This window comes from Dama dama, chromosome 1 (assembly GCF_033118175.1).
Source record: "Dama dama isolate Ldn47 chromosome 1, ASM3311817v1, whole genome shotgun sequence".
Lineage (NCBI taxonomy): Eukaryota > Metazoa > Chordata > Mammalia > Artiodactyla > Cervidae > Dama > Dama dama.
In genome coordinates, this window is record NC_083681.1 from 28,397,862 (window position 1) to 28,413,773 (window position 15,912).

General features: G+C 40.2%; 1 protein-coding gene across 5 annotated transcripts in view; it reads right to left on the reverse strand.

The window, feature by feature from the left end:
* Positions 1 to 15,912, reverse strand: part of SIK3 (SIK family kinase 3) — a 262,793-nt gene that overhangs the window by 65,074 nt on the left and 181,807 nt on the right. The gene's annotated exons all lie outside the window — the stretch shown is intronic.

Below are 15,912 nucleotides of genomic sequence, written 5' to 3' on the forward strand. Positions count from 1 at the left end.
ACATGCAGGAATGGGAACTCACACAAATTGACAGACTGGTTTAATAACACTCAGTGAAATCTGAAAACATTTATACAGTACAACCTGGAAACATTACTCCTCGGTCTAGACTCTTAGATGTTTAAAAATGCACATGGGATGTTTAAGAGTGCAATATTCATTGCAAGATTGCAACAGTAAGAGCTTCAAACTGAAAGCAATCCAAATATCCATCCATGGATAAAATGGAAAACTAACTTGTGGTATACTTCTATCATGGAATACTAGATAGAAATAAAAAAGAATAAATCCTAGCTATACAGACATGGATAAATCTTGCAAACAGTGCTGTGTGAAATAAAACACAAAGTCATATATTCAGCATGATTCCATGACACATAGGTCAAAAACAAGCAAACTATATTAAGGATGGGCCCACTCACATTACATTCAATATAAATGGCACCTCTAGGAACAAAACTTCTGAGAGATATATTGCACAGGTGGTAAAAACTACTTTTAAAAAAACTATCAAGCAATGAAGTGATTAACATGAGTATCAAGACAGAGATTACCCCATGGGGGAAGAATGAGGTTGTGATGGGGTGGCCAGCTAATTACATTATCTATTTTTTGACCTATGTGGTAATTTGCAGAGGTGTTTGCTTTATAGTGATTCATTAAAGTGTACACATGTGGTTAATGCACATTTCTGTTTATATACATGATATTTCATAATAAGCAAAGAAAAGAATAGGATCCTTTTTTCTCCTCTACTTCTATTTTTTGCCCTTAGGGGCCATTTCACTGGGCTCTAAACTCCATTATCCACATGGCTCAGGTGGGGAGGGATCAGGCTGTTTTTCTTATCTGAGTGTAAATCTCCAAGCCTTGAACTGTGAGCAGTAAATTTCTGTTGCTTATAAGCCACTCAGTCTGCAGTATTTTATTACTGCAGACTGAATGGACCAAGACACATTACTTATAAATAGTTTAAAAATTCATTTTAAACATTTTAATCTATACTGTCACCAACTCCCTTAACTGGACAAGAGCTGCCAACAAAGAACACCACTAAAAGAGATTTACATTTTCCTTCTTTTCCTTCCATATGGCCAACTTTGCCTCCCCTCTGCATTTCCCCACTGGCAACCATAAATTTGTTTCCTACGTCTGTAACTCTATTTCTGTTTTGTAAACACGTTCATTTGTAACATTTTTTAGATTCCACATATAAGCAATATCATATGATACCTGGCTTTTCTCTGCCCGACCTACTTCACTCAGTATGACAATCTGAGAGTCCATCCATGTTGCTGCAAATGACATTATTTCATTGTTTTTATGGCTGAGTAATATTCCATTTTACATATATATATATCAATCATATCTCTTTTATCCATTCATCTATCAGTGGAAATTCAGGTTGCTTCCATGTCCTAGATATTGTAAATAGTGCTGTGTATTTCTTTTCTGAGGAGAAAGGGGACAACAGAGGATGAGATTGTTGGATGACATCACTGACTCAATGGACATGAGTTTGAGTAAACTCCAGGAGTTGGTGATAGATAGGGAGGCCTGGTGTGCTGCAGTTCATGGGGTCGCAAAGAGTTGGACACGACTGAGTGACTGAACTGAACTGATTTTTTTTCTGATGGTAACTTTTAATTACTCAAGTCCCAGAGGTAGGAAGCCAGTGGATGGGCAGAGCCTAAGCATTTCTTCACCAGCTCAGGCGCTTTGTATTCAGCCACTGCCCTCCTTCAGCTTTCCAGAACTGCCGTCCAATGCCACAGTGCCGCATGGCCCCAGTTCCGGTCCGCCCGGGTCGCAGGCTCCGTTCACACAGAGCAGGATGGAGGGCACGGGTGCATCAGACAGGGAGACGCAGAAGCGGGCCATGTCCACGGGGATAACAAACAGCAGCAACAACAAAAGTAACACAGAAACTTAGGGCAAAGAAGAGAATACGTTCAGTGCATGTTCCAAGGTTAAGTATATATATTTTGCAGTTTTGAAGGTGAAAGTCGCTCAGTTGTTGTCTGACTCTTTTCTCCAGGCCAGAATACTGGAGGGAGTAGCCTTTCCCTTCTCCAGGGGATCTTCCCAACCCAGGGATTGAACCCAGGTCTCCAGTGCACTGACAAATGTCAAAGAGAGGAAGGGGGAATGGACAAGAAAACCTTATTGACCTTCTGTGCTCTCATGACAATATGGGAGAAATTAATTACAGTATACCTACTTGATATGCAATCACTAAAAATGACTACAGGGAGCAGCATAGGGAAAATGTTTGACATAATATGAAAGATAAAAAACACATGTAAAATGGTACCTACAGTGATTAAAACTTTAAAAAAAACTTGCATAGAAAACAAATGCATTCAAAATGATGACAATTTTAAGGTAGGATTCCAGTTTGAATCTTTTGCTGCTGTTTAAATTTCCTATAGTATACTTATATTATTGCTTTAGTACTCCACATTAAAAAATTTTTAGGGACTTCCCTGGTGGTTCTGTGGCTAAGACTCCATGCTCCCAATGCGGACGGTCCAGGTTCGATCCCTGGTCGGGGAACTAGATCCCACATACAGCAGCTAAGAGTTCATGTGCCACAACTAAGACCTGGCTCAGCCTAATAAATAAATAATATATTAAAAAAAATTTTTTTAAAGATAAAGCCTTTAATAATAAGAACTAAAACACTGAGCAGTTTTAGAAAATTCTCGGGTACAAAGATGCCATAAAGATACTTTTGTGTTGCTTACTCTTTATTTACTAGCAACAGGAAGAAAATTATGACCTACAGATTCAATATTAAAATAATGGATATTATAAAGAGTTACAGAAGGAAAGGGAGAAACAAGAGAAGAAACTGGTTAAAGTAAATATTCACCCCCACACAACAGAAGCCACATGGGTGGAGCTGTTCCCTTCATGTGGCCTATGGTCATTTATTTCTACACTCACAAGTGGCTCCTAACATAATTGGTTAAGTCTCTTTTCCAAGCCCCGAATACCCTGGTTGGTTAGCATTTGTCTGCAGGCTGGAATGGTATCTTACATCCCCTTCTCTTAATACAGAGCAGCAGACTTTAATTTGAACCATATGCCTGTCTTCTAGGGATGGTTTAAATGCCAGAGCTTTACTATCCAGTTTGAGACTTGAAGTCCTTTGTTCTAGGCAAGATCAGGAGCCTGGGGCTATATGGGGCAGTGATACTGTGGCCCTAAAAGGAAGTACATCATCACAGGGGTGTGTCTGTGTGGTAAGGAGAAAGAGGGAACGGGTGGCATGAATTTAAAAATCAGGACAACTGACTGCAACAGGAAATTTTCTTATTTGGTCTACCACCTCAGAGTAATGCCCTTGACTTCTTTTCTGGCTAACCAAGGAGAAACCCAAAGCAGATGGAACAGATTAGGGCTAGCCTGCAGCCAGTCCCAGATGGTGACAGTGTCTGTGAAGGTAGACGGTAGCACAGCTACAAGCGACAGCCAACGCCTCCAAGACTCACTCATGCTTCATCTCATTCCCTCGCTGTGGGAAGTAAACAGCTTAGAAGTATCGGGCAGAGGAAAAAAGTGAAGTGGGAAAATAGCTATTTATCCTGAACAAACAACCTCACCAGCAAATACTGTGACTAAATCCTTCATGTTTTAAAATCTTAAAGTTTCTGAAAACTTATAACCCCAACACTGCACTTGCAACGAGAGACAAAGATCAAGAATATAAATAATTCTGGCCCTTGATTAACTTCTCTATAGACTAATAAGTACAAGGCAGGGGCCATAAGCTGTCAGGTGCACAAGCTAAAAATGACTTGAAGAACCAAAGATCAAGACCCGTGAAGGAACACTTTATAAACAGGATTCAGACTGTTACATGGACTACTAAGATAGAAGTGAAGTGAGAAGTCACTCAGTCGTGTCCGACTCTCTGCAACCCCGTGGACTGCAGCCTACCAGGCTCCTCCATCCGTGGCATTTTCCAGGCAAGAATACTAGAGTGGGTTGCCATTTTCCTTCTCCATATGACACAAATCATGCTTTTCCTACACAACATCACTAGCCTAGAAACCATGTGACCCAAACGCTTTACTTGGAATTGAACACAAGAGTCAACTGTGCAGATCTCAGAATATTGGTAGTGACGAAAGATGAGTTTCAAAGTTCCCAGGAGTCTCCATATTAGTTTGCTCTTAAAAATGGGTCTTGGGAAGTCCTCGGCGTTTAGCAATCCCTCCAACCTCTGGCTGAACTTTCTAACTAGGAGCTAAAAGAGAAGTAATGCCAAAAACTACTGACTCACAGCCTGAGCATTTATACTCAAGAGAAATTTCTTCATGGGAAAAAAAAAAAAATCAAGTAATCAGCTTCTGGAAGGGGGGTGGGCATTGATTTAGTTTAAGAAACCAGAGAAGGTCAGAATTGAAGGAGGCGAGAGATAATTCTCAGGAGATTGAGAGACTATATGTACCTTCCTGGAACGTGTTAGAGAGCTATTAAAGGGCCATTCTGTGGCCGCTTCTAGATTACACCACATATGAGGCTCCTCTGCACCCATCACTTAACCTTAGGAATCTCCTGAGGCTCTGCAACTTCCCAGCACTAGGTGTCTATATGCAGTATGCTATCTCTATGGAAAATTAAAGTTTAAAAACAAAAATGCTGGAACAGCATTACATGGGTATTTTCAATGAATGACATGCATTTTCCCTCAAAGCGTTAAAGTATCTTAGCAGTTAGGAAAACTGAACTTGGCTATTTTTAAATGAGATAACAAATGAACCCTCTCCACTCTATTATAGACAGCACTACCCTTCTCATGAAAAACAACCCTCCCCCAACAAAACATATGGATGTGAGAGTTGGACCATATGGATGTGAGAGTTGAGAACTGGACCATAAATAAGGCTGAGTGCTGAAGAATTGATGCTTTTGAACTGTGGTGTTAGAGAAGACTCTTGAGGGTCCCTTGGACTGCAAGGAGATCCAACCAATCAATCCTAAAGGAAATCAGTCTTGAATATTTACTGGAAGGACTGATGCTGAAGCTGAGACTCCAATACTTTGGCCACCTAATGCAGAGAACTGACTCATTTGAAAAGACTCTGATGCTGGGAAAGATTAAAGGCAGGAGGAGATGGCTGGATGGCATCACTGACTCAACGGACACGCGTTTTAGCAAGCTCCGGGAGATGGTGAAGGACAGGGAACCCTGGAGTGCTGCAGTCTATGGGGTTGCAAAGAGTCAGACACAACCGAGTGACTGAACAACAACAATAAGACAAAACATAAGACCTTTTCATCAAACTCTAGTACAGAATAGACATTTACAGGAAAGGGTTGTACTGAGATACTTTCTGTAAGACCTACAAACGATATGCACTGGAATTCCTGGAAACATTTATGCATACTATTATAGTCATAATTCTAAATCATATCACTTAGAAAAATAAAAGTCCAATCTTTTAATCAGGTAAGTTTCTAATACTGATAGGTGAGCACACTAACAAATTTTTAGCGCCTTTTACAGACCATAATGAATTAAGATCCTCTTAAATTCTCAATGAAAACTAAAGATACCAAATAGATATATAGTATATAGGTACAAAAATAACATTTTCCAAAATAAAAGTTAAGACATATAATCTTATACAGAGAAAGCTACTTTTGGAGAAAAGTTGGTATGATCACCTATAAGATTCTAAACTGTCACCTAGAAACTAAGTAGAATGGATTGGGAGTTTGGGATTTAGTGTTAGATGCACACTATTATATACAGGAAGGATAAACAATAAACTATGTTGTAAAGTAATCATCTTTCAATAAAAAAATAAAAGTTCACTATAATATTATTCAAGGAAAATTGTTTTGCCCATTTAACAAATGACTCATTAATAAATTTAAATTATGTAAAAAAAGTATTTATCTAAAACTGATATATTTAGTTTGGAAGTCACCGATGCACTGAGATTGTGCATGCATGTGTGCTCAGTTGTGTCCAACCCTTTGCAACCCCATGGACTATAGCCCACCAGGCTCCTCTGTCCATGGGGTTTCCCAGGCAAGAATCCTGGAGTGAGTTGCCATTTTCTTCTCCAGGAGATCTTCCTGACTCAGGAATCGAAACTGCGTCTCTTGTGTCTCCTCCATTGGCAAGTGGATTTTACTACTGCAAAACCTGGGAAGCTCCACATGTTGAGATTATAAATTGAGATTACAAATGGTCAAAAACTTCATGATCTTGTATTCAGAATGCTTACATTTTTGATCCTAAAAAAAACCCTATTATCTAAATTATTTCCATATTTTGTTTTTAAATGGTAAAATGGATAAGCAAGTTTAGCACTTCTTTGCAAATAATACACAATAATGTGTGCAGTCTTTATTCCCAATAAAGCAAACTAGATATTACATGTGTCTGTGTGTGCGTACATATAAAAATTTTAGCTTTTGAATACCTAGAAACATCTATAAACCATCTGTGATCAATGAAGATGATCCATGAATTTGGCAAGGTTTGTCTTGAGATATTGTAGAATTATCATTTCCAACCTCATTAATTAAAATTTTAACATAAATGTTTATTATGCTTTATATACTGTCCAACAGTCCATGTAAATCTAACAAAATTTGATTAAAAACTGCACACTGGTCAACACTATCAAGGGTCCCCAACCACTTCAACTGAGCAATAACCATGATGACTGAGTTACAAGCAGGCTCCTTAGCTCCTGGCCAGCAGGTGGACTCACTTGCTTTACTGTCAACGGCTCTCAAATCATTCCATGTAAGAGTTGGGAGATCTAAATCACTACCCCATTTATTTACCACTAATGGTGGCTCAGACAGTAAAGAAACTGCCTGCAATGTAGGATACCTGGGTTCGATCCCTGGGTTGGGAAGATTACCTGGAGAAGGGAATGGCAACCCATTCCAGTACTCTTCTTGGAGAATTCCATGGGCAGAGGAGTCTGGTGAGCTATAGTCAACACAGTCTCAAAGAGTCAGACATGACTGAGTATCTAACACACACACACAATTATCCTCCAAATGAATGAACTGCAATTAATAACAGTTTGTGTAAGAGAAACCTAAAGTTGGGGAAGCAATTCTTTATTCTCCATTTCTCAAACTGGTTCATGTCTGCATGTTCTAGGCATAATGCTGAAGTATGCCAAGAGTTATGTGAAACTATAAGCCAAATAAAATACATCTTCTGGGAGTATCAATTTTTTCCCTATGTTAAATAAAGTTGAATTATTTTAATATTAAAACAAATGTAATACGACATTGAGGAGGATACAAAATGTGCATGAATGTAAAGATAAAGCATGTGATTTACAAAGTGAGCAATTCCAGACTATGTAACCAGCCCCCAACTTCCCCCCAGCCTGTGTGAGTTCATCTCCCTCTGTGTTAGGAAATCCAATGGGAAAATCTGAGAGGTGATGCTTTGTACTGGTAGCATAGCTACTGTTAATGAGACCCCAAAAACAGAAAATTGGTTTTGATCCTAGCAAGGTGCAATCACTGTTTAAGATCAACAAAACCTCACACTTATAACCCGGAACTATGACAGACAAAAATATGCTCACTTAAATTTTGACTTCACAGAGTTTTTTCCACAAATCAAATATGTGTACCTGAAACACCTTTTGAAAGAAAATACATTAATATTTCATTGTGAAGTTCCAGTCTTAAGAAAACGATTCAGAAGAGAGAATTTCCCCAACTGCATTTTCCCAAGGGTCAATATACGTGACGGTTGCTTAGCCCTGCTAGTTGAGAGTCCTCACCATTTAAGGGTGCGAGTACCGGGTGAGGCGTTATGACACCTAGGCTCCATTAGGACCCAAATTTGGGAAAGTTACATGGCCTCTCCGAGTCTCAATTTACTCCCTGTCAACCAGGGAGGTGTACTGAAAGATTACCGAAATAAAGGGTGTTAGTATCATGACATAAAATTTGGGAGTGATATGATGAATATTGCACAACTACTTTTACTGAACTCTTGGGGATATTCTCAATCACCAGACTATGGAAGGGGTCTCAGAAACCAAGGTTTCCAACCTTTTTTTTTTCTGTAGGACTGTATCTCAGTATATTCATACTGAGGGTGAAAGGTCAATGAAGTTATTACCAAATGTTTTCGTCTCTCACTTTTAAAAAATGAAGTAGTCTAGATCTCACTGCATTAAAGGTCAAAAATTTCCACAGTACCTTAAATCCATGCACTGTGGAAATTCTTTCCAAAATATTGGCTTTGCTGTAGCTGAACTTCAGATCTTTGCTGTCTACTGATTGCCAACTAAAACAATAACACCGGAGTGGAAACCATCTCATGGAGACCATTCTGGGAGTCGACATTTAAAGAAAAAAGTTTCCAACTTCCTTAGGTTAAAAAAAAAAAAAAAGTTTCCACAATTTTCAAAACATTCTCATAGCATCGGAGTATTTCAAATAACTTTGCTTCATGGAATAATCCAGCTACATTTGGGCAATCTTTTATAAATCTAGAAATTTCTCTACTTAGTTTCTAGGGACAAGAATTAAAATTACTTTCAAACAGCAGTGCATCAACTGTTAAAAACAAGGCAACAGCAGTTTTCTTTGATAGCTTAATATAATCCGTCAATAAGGAAATCTGATTTCTCTATTTCTAAACAAACATTGACTGCAAGTTCCCTCTTCCTGGCCCAGCTATGTGACTGGTTACCCAGTCCCAGAAGCTCTTCCTTGCTTGCACCTCTTGTGTCTGCTGCCCTTTTCTTCCTTTCCAGGTCCACTACCACCACCTGTATGCAGAATCTTACCATTTCACAGGCCTTCCCCACCCCACCCCACCCCATTCAACAAACTTATTTATTGAGCACCTGCTATGTTAGACCACTGAGGAACACATAATAGAGATGAGCGTGGGAACTCCCCTGCTTACAGTCCAGTGGAGGAAATACACAAGAGCATGGATACGTCCAGAAAAAGGCAGATACCTGAAGTGGTACCTTACAGACGAGGGATAATTAGATAAAGCTACATCCCATTGCCCCAGTATGAACTTTTGATCCCTCTTTTAAACTTTTATTTATTTTTCAGAGTACACTTTTACAGTGCTTTACGAGGCTGCGTTAGCTCCTGCTGCAGAGCAACATGAATCGGCTGTATGCATTTCACAGGCTTTGAACTGATCTTCCTATTGCCCTCCTGTCCCCTCTCCCGACTCTTTTCTTTCCCTTATCCACCCTGAGTCTGATTTATTAAGCCTAGAAGTCAAACAATCTCGCAATCCAGTATAAACGCCGCCCCTCCCCACATTCTTAGGCATGCCTCCCCTCCTCAAGTCTTCCCTCTCGTCAAGCTTTTCTGCAGACATGCTGTGTGCATCCTCTGCTATTCACGCTGCTCCAGCTCAGGCTCCCATTGTAACCAAAATAAACCCCCCAATCCTCACCACGTGCACAGTGACCCATGTGAACTGGCCCGTGCCAGCTCTCTCACTTCATCCTTCCACTCCCCGCCTTCTTTATAATCTCCAGCCAGGCAAACCTGTCTCTTATCCCCTAAACATGTTACCGTCACCTCACTCAGGCCTTTGCCTTGCTCTTCCTTCTGTTTGGAAGGCTGTGCCTGTCCTGGTTATCCTCCCACAAGTCATTTTACCACTTTCACAAGTCCTTATGAGAACTTTTTTCTTTATTAAAAAAAATTTTTTTTGGCTGGGTTTCGTGGTATGTGGGATCTATCTCAGTTCTTAACCAGAGATCAACCAACTCCCTCTCCCCGCTGCACTGGCATCATGGAGTCTTAACCACTGGACCACCAGGGAAGCCCTATACGAGCTCATTTGTTCACGTGTTTACTGTCTATCTTCTGCCATCAGAATGTTAGTTCCAAGGGACTATTTTACCTGCTGCTGTATCCCCAAGGTATCCCCAAATTAACATTTGCTGATCCTATTGGCGTTCTCTCCTCAACACCTATCCTTAAAGAAGCCTGCTCATCCTTTAAGACTCACCTCAAGGGCTATATTCTCAAAAGGATGATTCTGTCCTCATCACTGCTGTGTAAAGTTCAGACCCACCAAGTTATTGAGCACCTACTGTAGGACAGGTACGTGCAAGGCAGCAGGAGTGAAACAGTAGACCGGATCTGCTGACAATCCCTGTGGCAGTTGTTATCTAAGAGAATTTTGCAAACGAAAGTGGTTTCTTCATCCTCTGAACTCTGTGGTAATGGGACTATACAATTAACGTGATGATGAATCACAACGTGCTTTGTAACATCTCTCGCTATTGTATCAAACTGTAATTTGGCAGCTGTTGACCATGCTGCGACCCAGGGATATGAGGATGTGCTGAGGGAGCCATGCTGTGCCTCCCCCATCTTGCATCTGCTCCTCTGTGGTCCTCACACATCTGAGGCAAGAAAAGAGAAAGATTAGAGACCAAGAAACCTATTCTTTTCCCAGCGACGAACTCTATACAAGAAAGGGGTTTGCAGGAGTGCTCTTTAAAAGAAACTGAAAGTTTTAGCAAGTTAAAGGTCTTTTGGAAACTCTAGTTTTCCAAACAAGCTATACTTGTATGCCAAATATGAAATTAAATGATATGTGTGAAAATGCCTTGCAAAGTACTTTTTATATGTGCTTGTCTTCAGTCCCTTAGTTGTGTCCAACTCTGCGACCCCATGGACTGTAGCCTGCCAGGTTCTTCTGTCCACGGAATTCTCCAGGCAAAAATACTGGAGTGGGTTGCCATTCCCTTCTCCAGGGGATGTTCCCAATCTTCCCAACCCAGGGATCGAATCCACATTTCTCACATTCCCTGCACTGGCAGGTGATTCTTTATCACTGAGCCACCGGGAGAGCCCACTTTTCATATACATAAAGCATAACCTCATTGCTGTCTACGCATTTGCTGCCCAAATAATACTGTAAATTCTTGAGGGTGGGAGTAGGTTCTCAGTCTTCTTTTCTCTGTTCCATGGTAGTGGAGCATAAAGCTTTTGTTAAGAACCGTGAAGATTTTAGATATCCACTAAAAATTCTTAGACTTGGCAGTTCTTTCAGAAATAAAATTCTTTATTCTGAAAACAATCAATGCTTATTCTGGATTGCTAATGATAGAAACCAGAGAAACGCTGGTCTGGAAGAAGCACAAGCTGGAATCAAGATTGCCGGGAGAAATATCAATAACCTAAGATATGCAGATAACATCACCCTTATGGCAGAAAGTGAAGAGGAACTAAAAAGCCTCTTGATGAAAGTGAAAGAGGAAAGTGAAAAAGTTGGCTTAAAGCTTAACATTCAGAAAACTAAGATCATGGCATCTCGTCCCATCACCTCATGGGAAATAGATGGGGAGATAGTGGAAACAGTGTCAGACTTTATTTTTTTGGGCTCCAAAATCACTGCAGATGGTGACTGCAGCCATGAAATTAAAAGACGCTTACTCCTTGGAAGGAAAGTTATGACCAACCTAGATAGCGTATTATAAAGCAGGGACATTACTTTGCCAACAAAGGTCCGTCTAGTCAAGGCTATGGTTTTTCCAGTGGTCATGTATGGATGTGAGAGTTGGACTGTGAAGAAAGCTGAGCGCCGAAAAATTGATGCTTTTGAACTGTGGTGTTGGAGAAGACTCTTGAGAGTCCCTTGGACTGCAAGGAGATCCAACCAGTCCATCCTAAAAGAGATAAGTCCTGGGTGTTCACTGGAAGGACTGATGCTGAAGCTGAAACTCCAATACTTTGGCCACCTCATGTGAAGAGTTGACTCATTGGAAAAGACCCTGATGGTGGGAGGGATTGGGGGCTGGAGGAGAAGGGGACGACAGAGGATGAGATGGTTGAATGGCATCACCGACTCGATGGGCATGAGTTTGAGTGAACTCTAGGAGTTTGTGATGGACAGGGAGGCCTGGCATGTTGCGATTCATGGGGTCGCAAAGAGTCGGACACGACTGAGCGAGTGAACTAATGATAGAAACATGTTTCAAATAATCCTAAAGGAGACAGGTTTGTGATCAGCACTAAGAAGCCTTTTTAAATTCTAAACCCAGAAAGACAACAAAGTATTCACCTGGGCTTCATTCTCTCTAGAAGTAGCATATAACAAAAATTCATAGCTAAGAGTTTAATCACAAAAACTCTTAAACCATGGACTGATGTTGCATCTTTTAATGCCTATAACTGAAATTTACCTCTTGTGTCCAGGAAACACACATTCTGTTGAAGAGGGCAAATACGGGCTTTTATACTTACTAGATTTTTACAGTAGTACCAAGAGTATTACATGTAAACTGTCACTTTACTTCATAGAAAAAGTAAACAAATTCCTGCAAATACAAACATCCCTAGAACAACTTATTCATCTCTTTTTGAACAGGATACATGACCTTTTCATCAAAACCACTAGGTATAAACAATGGACATGTGGACACAGGGTGGGGAGGGGAGGGTGGGACAAATTGGGAGAGTGGCAATGCCATATACACACTACCACAGACATATATGCATCACCACGTGTAGAACAGGTAACTAGTGGGGAGCAGCTCTACAGTACAGGGAGCTCAGCTCTTTGATGACTTAGAGGGATGGGATGAGGGGGCGGGAGAGAGACTCAAGAGGGAGGGGATATATGTACGCAAATGGCTGATCACTTCCTTGTATAGCAGTAACTAACATAACATTGTAAAGCAATTATATTCCAATAAAAAAAAAAACCACTACATAAATATTGACATAAGGAAAACAAACCCTTAGATTTCCTAATCTGAATTTTTATTAATTCCATGTTAATTTGCTACTATAATATAAACGATTCCTTTTAAATGAGGTGCCTAAGACTAACACTATTTTAAATAAAACAAAAAAATCCTCCTTTCTTTCTCATGTGTTTCTTTTTTTTTTAAATTTTTTATTTGATTAATCAATCAATTAATTTTTTTTTTTTTTTTTTTTGCTACGCTTGGCCTTCATTGCTGTGCACGGGCTTTCTCTAATCATGGCTCACAGGCTCTGGAGTGCTGGCTCAGTATTGATATTGATAGCACACCAGTTTTGTTGCTCCATGGTATGTGGGATCTTCCCGGACCAGGGATTGAACTGGAGTCCCCTGCATTGGCAGGCAGATTCTTAACCACTGGACCACCAGGGAAGTCCTCATGTGTTTCTTTTTATATGGTAGTTCTTTCTTACCAAGATTTACAGTAATTTGTCAAAAAGACTATTGAAAAGATCTGAAAGGATCTGAAAGTTACTTTGGGCTTTGAGAATAAAAACTGATTTCATTACTTATCTGCCTGTGTCCTGTCACAACCATCCAACATACCTCTCCAAAACTAGTCATGCTGTGGTCAGCTTCAATTAGGAGCATTTCTCCCTCTGGTCCATTGAACTCAGAGAAGGCTTGGGAGACGAGAACGGGCGTTCTATCTAACTCACGTGTAGGAGGAGCAGCTTAGGCAATGGCTGAGAAACTGCGTAACGACAGCATGTGGGAAAGAAGGCAAAGCCAGTGTCTGATAACGGCAGAGGAGCACAAACCCAGAGTGCTCATTTATTCTCTGCTTTGCGGTGAAAACAAATAACGAAAACAGGCTTTACGTGAATGAAGTAAAAATCCTGCCAAAATATATGTGTTAATACACAGAGAGCCCAGAGCTGAATGCCAGCGTCCCTACGAGTCTAGAATTACACATCAGCAGGTAGAAACTCATATTGTGACGACATGGGTTTAACAAAGAAAGCTTTAAAAAAATCTCCTTATCCAAATATTTGTCAGTAGAGACTCTAAATTCAGTTGTCACCAATCCCTGCTTTAATACCTGGCTTTTCAACGCAAAAATTAAAAGCCATACAAATTGCCCTCGTGTGTGTGTGAGTGTGTGTGTGTGTGTGTGTGTGTGTGTGTGTGTTAGTCACACAGGTGTGTCCAACTCTCCATGACCCCAGGGACTGGGGCTCACCAGGCTCCTCTGTCCATGGAATTCTCCAGGCGAGAATACTAGAATGGGTTGCCATTTCCTTTTCCAGGGCAAATTGCCCTTAACTAAACCAAAATGGTTCTAAATTCAAAATCAAGAACAAAAAAGCATAACAGGTTTTTTTTTCGGTCTTTGGTCAGCAGAATAAGACTGTAGCAGAAAACCTGGGGCTTTTTTTCACTCTCTACCTTAATTACCAATCCAAAGAGCCCTACAATGACATCTGCGGCTGGCTGAATAATAGTCCTTCAAAGATGTCCCTGTCCTAATCCGTGGAACTTTTGAATGTGTTACCTACTTTCGCAGATATGATTAGGTCAAGGATCTTAAACTTAATTTATTAAAAAAAAGGATCTTTTTTTTAAACTTCATTTATTTATTCATTAAAAACTTTATTTATATATCATTTATTTGGCTGTGCTGGCTCTTGGTTGTGGCACTTGGGATCTTCCATCTTCGTTGCGACCTGTGGGATCTAGCTTCCTAACCAGGGGTGGATCCTGGGCCCCTGCACTGAAGTGTGAAGTCTTAGCCGGCTACTGGACCACCAGGGAAGTCACTAGGTTAAGGATCCTGGGCAGGAGAGACCACCCTGGAGGGCCCAATATAATCACAAGGGTCTTTTCAAGAGGGAAAAAGGGGGAATAGACTAGGAGTGAGAGATGTGACAATGGAAACAGGAGGTGGAAGAGTGATGTGAGAAAAGGGCTGGAGCCAAGGAACACAGAAGGACTCCAGAAGCTGACGAAGGGAAGGACACAAATTCTCCAAAAGCCTCTAGATGGAGCCAGTCCTACCCCACCTTGATTTCAGCCCCACACGACTCATTACAAATTTTGGACCTCCAGAGCTGTAAGATAATACACTTATAGTGTTTCAAGCCACAAAGTGTGCGGTCATTTGCTACATCAGAATAGATAATTAACACAATATTTTATTATACTTTTAAGGATTGTGAAGCTTAGTAAGTATTATTATCATTAATTCAATTGAAGCTATAATAATGACAAAAGAGGGTTTGAAATTGTGAGGCCTTTCCCCCTGCCCAGCCTTGTGAGAACTGTCAGCATCTAGAGAGCATTACAGAATAAAAAACAGACATAAGGGCAAAGAAAAAATTTAATTTCATGTAAGTAAAAAAAAGTATCTAATTCCTGTCTGCTGTATATTGAGCAAATACAGGACTCAAAGAGCTCACAGTTGAAAAGTTCTAATCAGCCCAACTCAGATAAACATAAGGAGAGGTGAATTCCAAGGATGTGAAAGCAGAGCCTGGAAAGTGGGCGGTTATGTACACAAAAGAAACGGTCAGAGGAATCACCAACCTACAGACAGGTACTCCGACCTCTCATGTGTAATATAAACTTGAATTCTGAATTACCATCTGGTCAAGGAGGGAAATCTTTAGAACTGCTTCTTACTTAGGTTTTTCGAGACAGTTATATTCTAGCTACACTTCTGTTTTCTATATGAGACTCCCTTCCTTTTTTATCTGGGAGATGAGGGACATAAAATGTAATACCAAAAACTGTCAGAAAACAAAAATGGCTTATTTTCATATCTACGGTTTCCATATAGATTGCAGTCACTTTCTTCTAGCAATAGGTGGTGAGCTTGTATTGGTTAGGCAAATGCTGGCAGTTTAGGAAAACTGAAATATGAGGAGACTGAGGCAGTGAAAAGTGCTTTTTCAGGCACTGTCAGATGAGCAGATGAATGAAATTTGAGGATGAAAAGAGATGGACTGCCTTTAAACCACAATAAGATCTATTCCTCTTAAAATCACAGTCTTAAGAATAAGCATGCTCTGTATCACAAATGACACTAATCAACCTTCTCAAGTGAGGGTGGGCATACAATTTAATGGGGTCTTTTTACTACTTTATTCTATGTTGTATTCCTTATTTAAAAATCACTTTTTCTTTTCTCCCCAACCTAGTTG